This window comes from Meles meles, chromosome 8 (assembly GCF_922984935.1).
Source record: "Meles meles chromosome 8, mMelMel3.1 paternal haplotype, whole genome shotgun sequence".
NCBI classification, from domain to species: domain Eukaryota; kingdom Metazoa; phylum Chordata; class Mammalia; order Carnivora; family Mustelidae; genus Meles; species Meles meles.
The window spans coordinates 47550300-47563464 of NC_060073.1; the positions used below are offsets into that span (position 1 = coordinate 47550300).

At 43.7% G+C, this 13165-nt stretch overlaps 1 long non-coding RNA gene across 1 annotated transcript in view; it reads right to left on the reverse strand.

The window, feature by feature from the left end:
* Window positions 1–10618: 10618 nt before the first annotated feature.
* Window positions 10619–13165, reverse strand: part of LOC123948942 — a 52131-nt gene continuing 49584 nt past the window's right edge. The window contains exons 4-5 of the long non-coding RNA XR_006820003.1: window positions 12035–12290; window positions 10619–10764 (exon numbers count right to left, since the gene is read on the reverse strand). This is a non-coding gene — a long non-coding RNA (uncharacterized LOC123948942). The remainder of the gene's footprint in view (window positions 10765–12034; window positions 12291–13165) is intronic.

The window sequence follows — 13165 nt, forward strand, 5'->3', positions numbered from 1 at the left end:
GTCTGGATGGTGTGGTAAGAATCTGGAAGGTACAGGAAGGATGGGAATGAAGCTACATTGGCTAAACAGCATAGAGCCATGGACGATATATGGTATAGGTCAGCACTATCAACTAGAACCTTAGGCAGTGATGGAAATGTTCCATATCTGCACTGTCCAATATGGTCAACATAAGCCATATATGGCTATTGAGCCCTTGAAATGAGGCAGTCCAACCAGTGATCCTAAATCATAACTGAGGAATTTTTTTCCTCAGTTAAGATACAGAACCCCAGGCCCCACTTTTATCTACTTAACTAGAATCTCTGGGGCTTGGTCAGAGATCCCCAGGTGACAAATAAACAGCCATATTTAGGAATTGCTACATGATCTAAGGAGGCTGGAGAAAAAAAGGTATCCATTTGGGCATAAATATAGGAAGGGCTATCACAGAAGGTTAGATTTGGAAGGGTTTCAACTTTTTATTTATTCTGAGTGGCATGGATCACATTGATAGTTTTATTTTGATAATAAATATTTTGATAAGAAAATTCAAAACTGAAAGAATGTAACAGTAGAGAAAATTTTATGTTAAAGATTAGCACCAGTGTTCCTATTAGGGGAGAATTAACTGCTTAAGTAGAAATATTTGGATAACTGCTTGTGAGAGCTGAAAGTGTGAGACAGAAAATCTGTCTGCATAAAAGGGAAGGAGAATTTGAAATTTGGAGGGCTCTGCAGGATGGATAAAGTTAGGGCAGAGAAAATAATGGGAAGGGTAGAGAAAATAATGAGAAGAGAAGTCATACAAGATGGCAGTGTACAATGTAATAGCACCTCTCCTGAAAAGTCTTAATAAAGTCCACCAAATTATAAGTGTTCATTGTCCTCTCTGTGCCTTAGTTTCCCTAACAGTAAACCAGTGGTGATAATACCTACCACTGTGTAATACCCACAGATTGTTTTGGTTGGGAGTAACATATAAAAAAGCCGAGTTTTCTAGCTCTTGACAAAACTTGGGTTGAGTAATTTCCTTACACCAAACACAGAAATAGACTCAAAATGGATGAAAGACCTAAATGTGAGATAGGAATCCATCAAAATCCTAGAGGAGAATAGAGGCAGCAACCTCTCTGACCTGGCAAGGGAAGAAAAGGCAAAAATAAACAATTGAGACTTCATCAAGATAAAAAGCTTTTGCACAGAAAAAGAAACAGTTGACAAAACCAAAAGTCAACCCACAGAATAGGAGAAGATGTTTGCAAATGTCTTATCAGATAAAGGGCTAGAATCCAAAAATCTATAAAGAACTTCTCAAACTCAATACCCAAAGAACAAATAATCCAATCAAGAAATGGGCAGAAGATATGAATAGACATTTCTCCAAAGAAGACATACAAGTGGTCAACAGACACATGAAAAAATGCTCAACATCACTCGGCATCAGGGAAATACAAATAAAAACCACAATGAGATACCACCTCACACCAGTCAGAATGGCTAAAATCAACCAATCAGGAAATGACATGTGTTGGAGATAGGGGAACCCCCTTACACTGTTGGTAGGAATGCAAGCTGGTGTAGCCACTCTGGAAAACAGCATGGAGGTTCCTCAGAGAATTGAAAATAGAGCTACTCTACAACCCAGCAATTGCACCACTGGGTATTTACCCCAAAGATACAAATGTAGTGATCTGAAGGGGCACCCGCACCCTGATGTTTACAGCAGCAATGTCCACAATAGCCAAACTTTGGAAAAAACCCAGATGTCCATGAACAGGTGAATGGATAAAGAAGAGGTGGTGTATATATACAATGGAATACCACTCAGCCATCAAAAAATTGAAATCTTGCCATTTGCAATGATGTGGATGAGGCTAATTATTATTAGTATTAGGCTAAGCAAAATAAGTCAATCAGAGAAAGATAATTATCATATGATCTTACTCATATGTGAAACTTAAGAAACAAAACAGAGGATCATAGGGGAAGAGAGGAAAAAAATAAAACAAGATGAAACCAGAGAGGGAAAAGAACCATAAGAGACTCTTGATCACAGAAAACAAACAGGGTTGCAGAAGGGGAGGTGGGGAGGGGGATGGGGTAACTGGGTGATGGATATTAAGGAGGGCATGCGATATAATGAGCAATGGGTATTATATAGGACTGATAAACCACTGAACTCTACCTCTGAAACTGATCATATAGTATATGTTAATTAGTTGAATTTAAATTTAAAAAAAGAAACAAAAAAAAGTTAATGTAAAGCAAAAACAAACAAACAAAATTTGGGTTGAACAGGGGCAAGTTAGAGCTAGCACAACTGAATGCAGAAGGCTGGAGGCAGAGAGGGTTAATAAAGTAGAAACCTCTAAAAATTCCCAGAAGCTGGGGAAAGCTTTGTGTTACTCCATGTTATGGAATCAGTTAGAAGAGGCAACTAGCTCTCATGGGTCAGGGAAGGCTCAGCTTTCATCTGGGTAGCAGCAGGAAAGAAAGCAAAACAGAAAATGGCCTGTGGGTCCTTATACTAGAACCCACTGACTCTTAGGTTGGCCACATAAGCCACTGTGCACTCATGGGACTCTCTGCTAGTCTCTCCGGTCTCTGGGGCTGGTCAGAGTGGGCTGGCCAGCTCTGGCCTCAGCTCTTATCACTCCCTCAAGGAGTGTCACAAGGAGCTATACAGATATTGTAGGTCCTAGAGTCTAGAGCATTAAGAAGAGAGACAGCAGTGTGGGCCTGAGTGATTAGGTATCTGATCTGCCCTTGAGAGAGGCCAGATTAGGCCAGGCAGGGCCACAGGCAAAAGTGAGGCCCAGGAGGTAGGGACAGCTCTGGGGTTCCTGGGGTACAGAGTTCTCCAGAGCATTTGGGATATAATTGAGACAGGAAAAAGAGCAAATGATGAATATATGTCAGCAACTGAGTCTTTGATACCAAACCTGCATTGCATCCAAGCAACAAGGAATGGTCAGATATGGAAAAAGCCCAGTGTCAGGAGTAAGTAAATGCAGAAACAGAACAGAAGACAGGGTCGAGGCAGGAATGAGCAAAAAGTACAGGCTTTCTAGACACATGCTAGGTAACCTGGGGCTCTCCTCTACTTCAGTGAGAGGTAGAGGCTTGGGAAAAAGTGTATTCCCTGCACATTAAAACATACCTTTTTGTATGTGTGTTCAATTTACCAGTTTAACTATTTTTAAGCACGCAGTTCAGCAGTATTAAGTACATTCACACTGGAGTGCAACATCCCCACTATCTCCAGAACTCTTTCATCATCCCAAACTAAAGCTCCATATCCATGAAACAACTCCCCATTTTCCCTGTCCCAGGCCCTGGCAACCACTGCCGTACTTTGTTTCTATGAATTTGACTACTCTGTGTCCTTCGTGTAAGTGAAAGCATACAGTATTTGTCCATTTATGTCTAGTTTATGAAACATAGCTTTTTAAAAAGAATTTATTTTTTATTTATTTGAGAGAGAGGGAGAGAGAGCGAGAGAGCAAGAGAGCACAAGCGAGACCAGGGGCAGAGGGAGAAGCAGACTCCCCACTGAGCGGGGAGCCCTACATGGGGCTCAATCTCTAGAATGCTGTGATCATGACCTGAGCCAAAGGCAGAGGCTTAACAGATTAGCCACCTAGGCAGCCCAAAACATAGCTTTTTCATATTCCTTTAAATTTCTAAGGAATCTGTTGTCAGATGAGCCCCAGGTCATTCCACCATTGGGGTCTTCCAATAAACCAGCCATCTGGCCCTTATCCATCACTAGTTGTGATTCTCCCTTTGATGGAGATGAGCATGTCAAGAGCAAGTCAGTCAAGAGCAAGATGATCCATTTTCTCCCCTTCCATCATGTCTGCTGATCCTGCTAATATGCCTCCTCTGTCCTTCAGTGCTGATCACCATACCAGTGCTAGGTCTATTGAATCACACCACAGCTTTCTCCAACCCTAAAATAGAAGGAAATTGTTCCTCCAAAGAGTGAGAGCATTTCCAACAAATCATAGGTAGTCTGGCATCTAAACAAGTGCATTTGGACTCAGCTAACTATGAACTCTTTTCATTAATAAGGTTTGATTTGGTCTAGGACTCCCTTGGTGACACCACCTATCTCAGCTTCTCTCACCTATCTGATTTGTGCCCATAGTAAGATGGATATAACCTTCCACTGTCCAGCACCACCCCACTATCACTTTAAGATAGTTGGTGGGGCCTGCTTGACTCTTGATCTTGGGGTTGTAAGTTCAAGCCCCACATTGGGTGTAGAGATTACTTAAAAAAATAAAATCTTTTTTAAAACAGAGGAAAGATAGTCCTCTGATTTTCCAGCATGAGGCATCTGCCCTCCTCCTGGGATTAGGGCCTACTTCATCATCCCCTCTCTGTTCAAGGGTGCCAACCATTTCTCTAGGGCCCCAATCATTAGTTCCAACGGTCCTCTACACCATTTCTCCTAGAAAGCCTAAGAATCTTCATGAAAATCAGACACCTGGGGACTGCTGTGACATCCCAGAACTCTCAAGGTGATATGCAGTCGAGTCTCACCATGACTCTTACGACTTATGGATTTTACTTTTGAAAGGGATGATGGAGGGGCAAGTTGAAGCCTGTACTCTCATGACCAGACACTGTCAGAGGGCTTTGCTGAAAGGCTCTTGCCAACCAGAGAAATATAAACACTATCACCCTCATGGTCTCTGAGTAAACAATGAGGAGGAGGAAAACACATAGGCTTTGGCAAAAACTGTGATTCAGACCCTAATTCCTTCATCTACTAGTTGGGTGACCTTCACAAATGATTTAATCTGGCTAAGCCACAGTTTTCTCGTTTGTAAAACTGGAATAATATCGTACCTAGTATATAGAGCATATCAGTTTGTATTAGTAACAGAAACAGAAATACAGTATAAGGGGTTTAAGCAATACTTTACTGTTCTTTTGCATGGAAATCCTGAGTTAGAAAATACAGAGCTTCTCTACAGTGTCCTCAGAGACCCAGGCTCATCTCACTGTTCTTCACTCCTCAGTGAGGCCCTTGCTCTCATGGTCCAAGATGGTAACTAGCGTGGCAACCATCCCATCTATGTTCCAGGAAGCATGGAGGAGTATGGGTTGAAGAAGAGGCAAAGGGCATATACCATTTATCTCTTTTGAGGACAATTACCAGAAACTGCCATACAATACTTTTGCTTGCATCTCATTGAGAAGAATGTAGTGATCTGGTCATATTTAGCTGCAAGGGAGGCTGAGAAATGCCAGGCAGCCTTGGACACAGCTAAAACTTGGGAATCCTATTACTATGAGAGAGGGACGAGATATTTTGGGGAGGACAGTCTGAGGAGCCGTTAAAGACTCAAGTGCTTGAAAAGATTTAAGAACTCCATCAATACATGTCAGTTACTTTTAGTATTCTTCCTTGAGGGATTACCAAGGAGTAACTCAGGGAAGCAGGGGTAAGAGTGTCCCCTTAAAGACAAGAAAATGTAGCTTTCCTTCTATATTTTGTCTTCTTTTTTTTAAAGTTTTTTTTTTTTAATTTTTTTTTTTTTTTTTTTTTTATTTGACAGAGAGAGATCACAAGTAGATAGAGAGGCAGGCAGAGACAGAGAGAGAGGGGGAAGCAGGCTCCCTGCTGAGCAGAGAGCCCGATGCGGGACTCGATCCCAGGACCCTGAGATCATGACCTGAGCCGAAGGCAGCGGCTTAACCCACTGAGCCACCCAGGCGCCCTTTTTTAAAGTTTTTATTTAATTTTCAGTTAGTTAACATCCAGGTATAATACTAATTTCAGGTGTCCAATATAGTGATTCAACACTTCCCAAACAGCCCCGGTGTTCCTTAAGCAAGCGCCTCTATAATCTCCCCCAGCTATTTAAGCCCGCCCCCTACCCACCTACTCTCTGGTCACCATCAGTTCTCCATAGTTAAGAGGCCGCTTCTTGGTTTGCCTCTCTCTATTTTTTTCCCCTTTGCTCATTTGTTTTGTTTCTTAAATCCACATACGATCTTTTGTCTTAAGATAATGACTCACCCCAGGCATTGTGGCCTATGAGGTGTTGACTTAAAATTTTCTAAGTTGTTATCTCCTTTACAGATTTAAATAAGTGATACTCTAATGGGACTGAACTTGCTTTGAGAGTCTCATATTAAGCCAATCAGTGGCATGGCAAAACAGATTCTCAGAAGGGAGCATATCAACATCCCAACCACATATGGTCCCTAAAAGGGAAATTTTCAAAACATCTCTGTACCTCCTCATACCCCATTCCCCATCATTGTGAGTTTCCTTTTCTGTAGACTCCTTCACTGTCTAGCACCTGATCAGCAGCTGTCTTTAACATGAGTCAGACTTCCCCTCTGCCCTCAGCTTACATTTATTCTGTGATGCAGAAAAGTGCCTAGAGAATCTTGCTTCTTCTCTGCCTTAATAATTCTTGCATCACTCACTAACTGAGATGATCTCTTTCATCCTAGAGAGCAAAGCCCTAACCGCATTCAGAAAATAACCAACGCGCTGGCATTGGAAGAACTGATGAATTAACTAGGGACAATTAGGACAGACTTCCAGAATCACAGGGACAAGGTGGTCAGATTCCAGTGCAATGGTCTTCAAGAGACTATTTCAGCAGACCTTCATCCCATCTTTCTTTCTATTGAAATATCACATTGCATCCCAATATGTAAAGCTAATAATAGCAGAGCTGGCCTGAATGTCGGTGGAAAGAGCCCAAAGCCCAGCCCACTCAGCTTGCCTCTTCCCAAGCATCTTCACTCCCATGCGAGGAGTCTTGGGTACCTCCATAAAACCCTAGGGCTCGTTCCTGTCATCTCAGCTTGAACATCCCCATTTTGGTCCACTCCCTTTCTTTAAGGCTGGTCAGGTGGAGGGGAAGGAAAAGGGCTTTAGAAGCAGACCGTCCAGGTGTGAAATGTTGAGCTCTTACTAGCTGTGTAATGTTGGGCCACAATTCTCCGCTTTGTAAAAGGGAGATTATAAAAGCTGTTTTCCTGCATTATAATGAGAATTAAAGTAAGTTGAAGATATAATGTTTCTAACACCAAAGCAAGTTCTCAATAAATGTTTCTTTCCCCTTAAGATAAGATGACACCTAGCACATCTTTTATTTTTTTAAGTTTTATTTTAATTCCAGTGAGTTAACATACAGTGTTATGTGAGTTTCAGGGGAGCAATGTAGTAATTCGGCACTTCCAAACAAGACCCTGTGGACATCTAGCACGTCTTAATGGATGTTTAAGGTCTTTTCCCACTGCATTAATCACTGTATGTGTAGAAGAGTGTGTCTCCATGCATGTATCGAAGAAGGTATGAGTGTGCCTTCCTGTACATATTTAAAACAGTACAGGCACCTCTGAGTAGTTTTAGGAGCTGTCAACTAATGATTATTGTAGTTTGTATAAACTGTCCCCAGGCATTAATCGAGTTAATGAAAGTACTATCAGATAAGGCTGTGACATAGAATGGACAGATAAGCTTCTTACGTTTGAAAATATCCATCAAAGAAAAACCAGATCTATGAGCTAGCTATCGCAGTAAAAAATCTGAAGGTGAAGAAATAAAGAGAAGTTTCTCCTACCCACCAGTTTGGGCAGAGCAACCAGAGTAGTTACATTCTGAGTGTATGGCACCTCGGGTCATTTCATTTATTTATTTTTAAGATTTTTAAGTTTTATTTCTTTTTTGAGAGAGAGAGAGAGCAGGAGTAGGGGAGGAGGCAGAGGGAGAAGCAGACCCCCCAAGTAGGGCAGAGGGACCAAGTAGGGCTCCACGCCAGGACCCTGAGATTATGACCTCAGCCAAAGGCAGACGCTTCACTGACTGAGCTTCTCAGGTGACCCCTTGGGTCATTTTATATAAAGGTCAAATGAGGTAAAGGGAGCCAGTGAGGCCAGAGACCAACTGCTCCAGCATGGGATTCACAGACACCATCACAAAGAGCTTGAGCCTGGTATCTGAGGGAGTTTACTAAATTCTAAATTCTGGTTTAGAAGCAGAGAGCAGCACATAATGGATAATGGTTGTCGAAGGTGGAACAGGAACCCCCAAAGATACACGTACTCTATCTCTGGAACCTATGAATATACTACCTTACAGGGCAAGGGAACTCATGGAACTCCAGCGAGGGTTGCCGATACAACGAAGGTTGATTTTAAGGAGACTATCCTGGATTATTCAGGTGGGGCCTCTGTAATAAGGGTCCTTAATATGAAAGAAGGAAGCAGAAAAGTCAGAAGGAAATGTGATGGCAGACGTAGAGGTTGGAGTGACTGGATGTGAGGATTCACGCTGCCATTGCTGGCTTTGAAGATGGAAGAGGTCCGTGAGCCGGGAAACACAGGTGGCCTCTAGAAGCTGGAAAGGTAAGGAAACAGACTATCCCCTCCAGGGCCTCTAGAAAGGAACACTGCCCTCCTGACACTTCAATTTTAGATTGGTGAGGTCATTTTTGCTGTTTTGATCTCTAGAACTATAAGATCATAAATTGGGGTTGTTTAAGCTACCGAGGTTGTGATCATTTGTAACAGTTGCATAAAGAACTAGTACAATGGGTGATAGGCAAAAACTGGAGTGGGAGGGGGGATTTTGCACCAGTGAGCCCAGCCATGGGAAACTAAAGGTTACAGAAACTGGGAGGCAAAGCCCAATGTGTCAGGGCTTATGGTAGCTTAATCGCCAGCTTTCCGGCTTATTGGCTTATTTGTTGGCTAAATTGGATCTGGCCACTCCTTACAACCCAGGCTTGTAGAGAAATATCAGGACACAAGATGGGCAAATTTTTCTAGTCAATCACCCCATGATCTTGAGAACTAATGGTCTCCAGAGGCCCCATTATAGTTACTGCTGGGGAGTGTTCCACAGGCTTCCTGACACTTAAGCTATCAGAATTGCTCCTCAGACAGACAGAGTGCCTGTCTTCCTCTTTAAAATCCTCAGAAACTCAGTCTATTTTGCTTCTATCCTCAGAGCTGAGAAGGAAAAAAAAATACCTCACTATGTGTAAGTGAATAACACAAGGTGATCATATTATTAATGATAATAATAAGAGATACCATTTGAGTTTCCTAAGCACACTGCACAAAATTTGCTAAACCTCATTTCTTTTAATCATTATGATCCCATAAGGTACATACTACTGTTATCTTCATCTTACAGATACAAGGAGTAAAATTCAGAGTGATTAATGAACCTACCCCACGTTACAGCTAGCAGGCGGTAACCCAGCTCAATCTTACTCCAAAGCCCATGCACCACCTCCCATGGCCTTAAGCACCACACTCCTTCTCCCCAGTTAGGGGCAGACTGGGAAGCTCCAGCTTCCTGTAGCTCTCCCAATACCAGGGTAGAGATTCTGACTGAAAATCACTTCCAGGACTAAAATAGCAAAAATGTGGCTCAGAAATCTAAAATTTTTTTCCACCCTAACGGCCCTGCTATATGGGCACACTCACTGTCAATCCCTTCTTAGGCTCCCAGTCAAATAGATCTATCTCTTCCTGACCTGACTTCCGATCTCTTCTGTATTCCCTCTGTATTCTGTATTCCCCCCCATTTGCAATGACTGATGGGGAAGAAAAGGGGAAAGTAAATAGGCAGAGGAAGACAGGGACCGGTCTAGGTTGACGGAGTGGGAAGCGTCCAGAGCCCTGTGTAAGAATGGGCAGCACTGGTGCCCAGCAAGTCTAGAAGCTAAAGGCTGGGATCCTGTAGTTCAGAGTCAAAACTAGCTCCCAGCTCAAGCCCTACCCCAGGCCTTCTCTTCCCCCCATATGCCTCCATTCCAGTCCTGCTTGGGATTCCCAGATCCATCTTACCAGAAGTAAAGAGGTAAGCCATAGGAGAGAACATGAGGAGAAATGAAGAAAAGAGACAGAGAGATTCAACAGAATGTAGCTCCAACTCAGTTTCATTTACAATTTCTTAACTGCTTCCCCTGAAAAGCTCTAACCCCACCCCCCTTTCACTCCCCCACCCCTCTACCCCCCTGGCTCTGCCTGCCCAGCTTTGTGCCCTTAAGGATTCCATTCTGTCACTAGCCTACCCCAGAGTTCTTTCCCCCTGGGGAAGACAGGTGTCAGTCTAGCTGCCCAGGCCTCCATTCAGCAAACATCACTGAGCATTAACTCTATGCCAGCTGGTGCTCTAGGCAAAGTGACTCAGAGATGAACAAGAAAGATGGTTCCCATCAAGATGCATCTTTCAGGAGCAAAGCCCCATGGAAAAGAATCCAGAAAGCCTTTCCAAAGACTGTTAACCAGACACTCTGAGCTACCAGGGGGTCTAGGCTTTGAGACAGACTGACATATTTGCTCCAACTCTCAAGTTCCTTAAGCCTGGCAACGCGGATCCTCTAAGAGTATGCTTCATCTTTAAGGATGCCAGTTATCATGCAAGGAATTTAACAGTTTCATCTTATAGGCCAACTCTGATGAGTGGATAGTTGTTGCCTGGATCCCGTCTTGAGAAGGAGTATGGAACTCCCATCAAGGCTCAAGCAGGAAGAGGGGCTGTGGTAGATGAGCGATGCCTGACACATATATTTAAGGGATGAGAGGACAAACATGCTACATGTTATTGCCCCAGACTTAATGTAGATCCTACTATGGTTTCCACAGTTGTTTCATACCTGTTCATTTCCCAACTAGGCAACAGGTTCTAAAGAAGGCAGCAGTGCACAGTGGAAGGAGCGCTGGAAAGAGCACGAGGTCCAGAATCAGAGAGGCATAGCTTCGGAGCTGGGTGTCCACACTGTTCCACTGATCCTGCACATGGTACAGTGGATCCTTGTTTTTCGTAGTAGTTATGCTCTGTAAAGCCGCTACAGACACTGAATTAGCAAACACTGAACTATTATGCCCAGGGGAAATATGGGTTTAGATCCCTGTGGGCCCAAGGTCATGACATTTTCATCACCAGTCAATGTACAACTTCATTTTATGCTTGTTTCTGCTTAAAGACAGACAATTTAATATATATTACTGGTTCATTAACACTGACCTCACAGCCAACAGCACTACAACTCCTGCCTAAACAAAGCTTATTGAACACACATTTTCTCTGTAAGGCACGTCATGGCCTTCTTGTGCTTAGAAGCCCAGACAGCACTTCAACGTTACAACTGGGGGCCATCTGAAATAGTGAAATAGTGAAACTGCCAAAACCCAACAGAAAATGTGATAAATGTGGCACTAAATAGACTGCAGATGGGAACCTTGTTTACAGTGTGGGAGCTGAAACAGGAGGGCCGAGCGTCACCTTTTTTACGTTAGGGGAGAACATGTGCCTGGAACAATTCAATTTTTTCACCACTCTGCATGTGTCTGTCAACACTGGGAAAGCACTCGAGGTACTGATTTGGGGTTACAAATAAATTTTAGGGAGTAGGTCAATCTGCAAATCCAGATTCAATGAATAATGAAGGTAGGCTGTACTTAAACCTCTGTGAAACTCCATAATGCTACCTGTCTGACCCTCCAGATTAAAGGAGACAAGGTATGCAAAACGCTTCACATGATTCCAGCTAGTTCTCTACCCAAATATTTGCATTGTCACCTTTTGTACCTTGTCTGCCATGCTAGATCCTGAGAGATAAGCAGACACCAAGAAATTTCCAGTTAAATGCCTAGGAGACCAAGAACTACTCCCACCAACTAAAGTAGGAAAGAAAGTAGTTTGAACTGATACAAAAGGTACAGTCTCCAGGGGCTCTGAAGTGCAGGGATCAGCCCAGCCAGGACCACCCCCCAGGATGGGACCGAAACAGGAAGGTGAGATGCTATGCGGTATCTCATGGGGCTGCCTCATCTCCCAAACATGCTTCTCTCTGAGCATCTGCTACACTTTCTGCTTCTCTCGGGAAACAGCTTTCCTCTGCTTTCTCTGGCTTCCTCGAACCCTCATAATTTGGGCTCATGTGTGGTTCTGGCTTCCGCAGGGCCGACCCAGCCTGACTTGGCACGCTGGGGTACACCTGTAGTCTTTGTCCATCTACTGCCCTTCCCCCGCCCCTGGTAACAGAGGAGGTGACAGTACCTCTGGCTCCAAGTTTGGCCAGTGACCCAGACCTGACCATGGACTCTCTCTGGAGAATCTGATGCTGTTTTAGTTATCTTCTATCACTTCCGTCATTACTTCGTATAACTTTGGGCTGCCTCATGGCTTTCGTTCGCTCAGACTCTTGTTTATTCACAGCTTCTGCTTACTCATGAAGTCTGAATGCTGCCTCTCCCCGTGACTGTCCGCTTCTGCTTTCACGGATTGTCTTTTCTTATTTCTCCAGTTCTGATTCCTGAAAGGGAAAATCATTGGCACAGTTAATTGCCACTTATTTGGGCAAAACTTTCATGCCAGGACACTCTATAGGCTAATGTCCGGCCTATTGATCAGCTGCTCCTACATTAAGTGTCTGCCATTGTCCAATAAGTTGTGAGCAGGGTTGTAGGGGTGGGAAGGGTTAACCTGGGTGTTCAAAAAAGGTAGGTATATGGATAAGCAGCTTAAGCTCCATTCTTAAGTGTAGGTGACTGCATTCCATACCATTATTGAACACCCAAGTCCAGCCTATGGAGAACTCCTATTAGCTCTACTCTCAAAATGTGTGTATGTATTTTTCAAGATTTATTTATTTATTTTAGAGAGTGCCCATGGGGAGGAGGAGAAGGGGGGAGAGAGTCTCAAGCAGACCCCATGCTGAGCACAGAGCCTGACGTGGGACTCAATCTCACCACCCTGAGACCATGACTTGGGCTGAAATTAAGAGTCAGATGCTCCACTGACTGCACCAACCAGGTGCCCCTCAATACGTATTTAGAATGTAATCACTTCAGGGGCGCCTGGGTGGCACAGTCATTTGGCGTCTACCTTTGGCTCAGGTCATGATCCCAGGGTCCAGGGATCGAGCCCCACATCGGACTCCTTGCTCCGTGAGGAGCCTGCTTCTCCCTCTCCCACTCCTCTTGCTTGTGTTCCCTTTCTCGCTGTCTCTGTCTCTGTCAAATAAATAAATAAAATCTTAAAAAAAAAAAAAGAATGTAATCACTTCTCCCCATTCCTGCTGCCAGTGCTCTGCCCCAAGCCACACCGCCTCTCACTTGCATTGCTGCAGTAGCCTGCTAAGAGGTCACCTGCTTCTCCACATGGTCTAACCGGCACATAGCAGCCAAA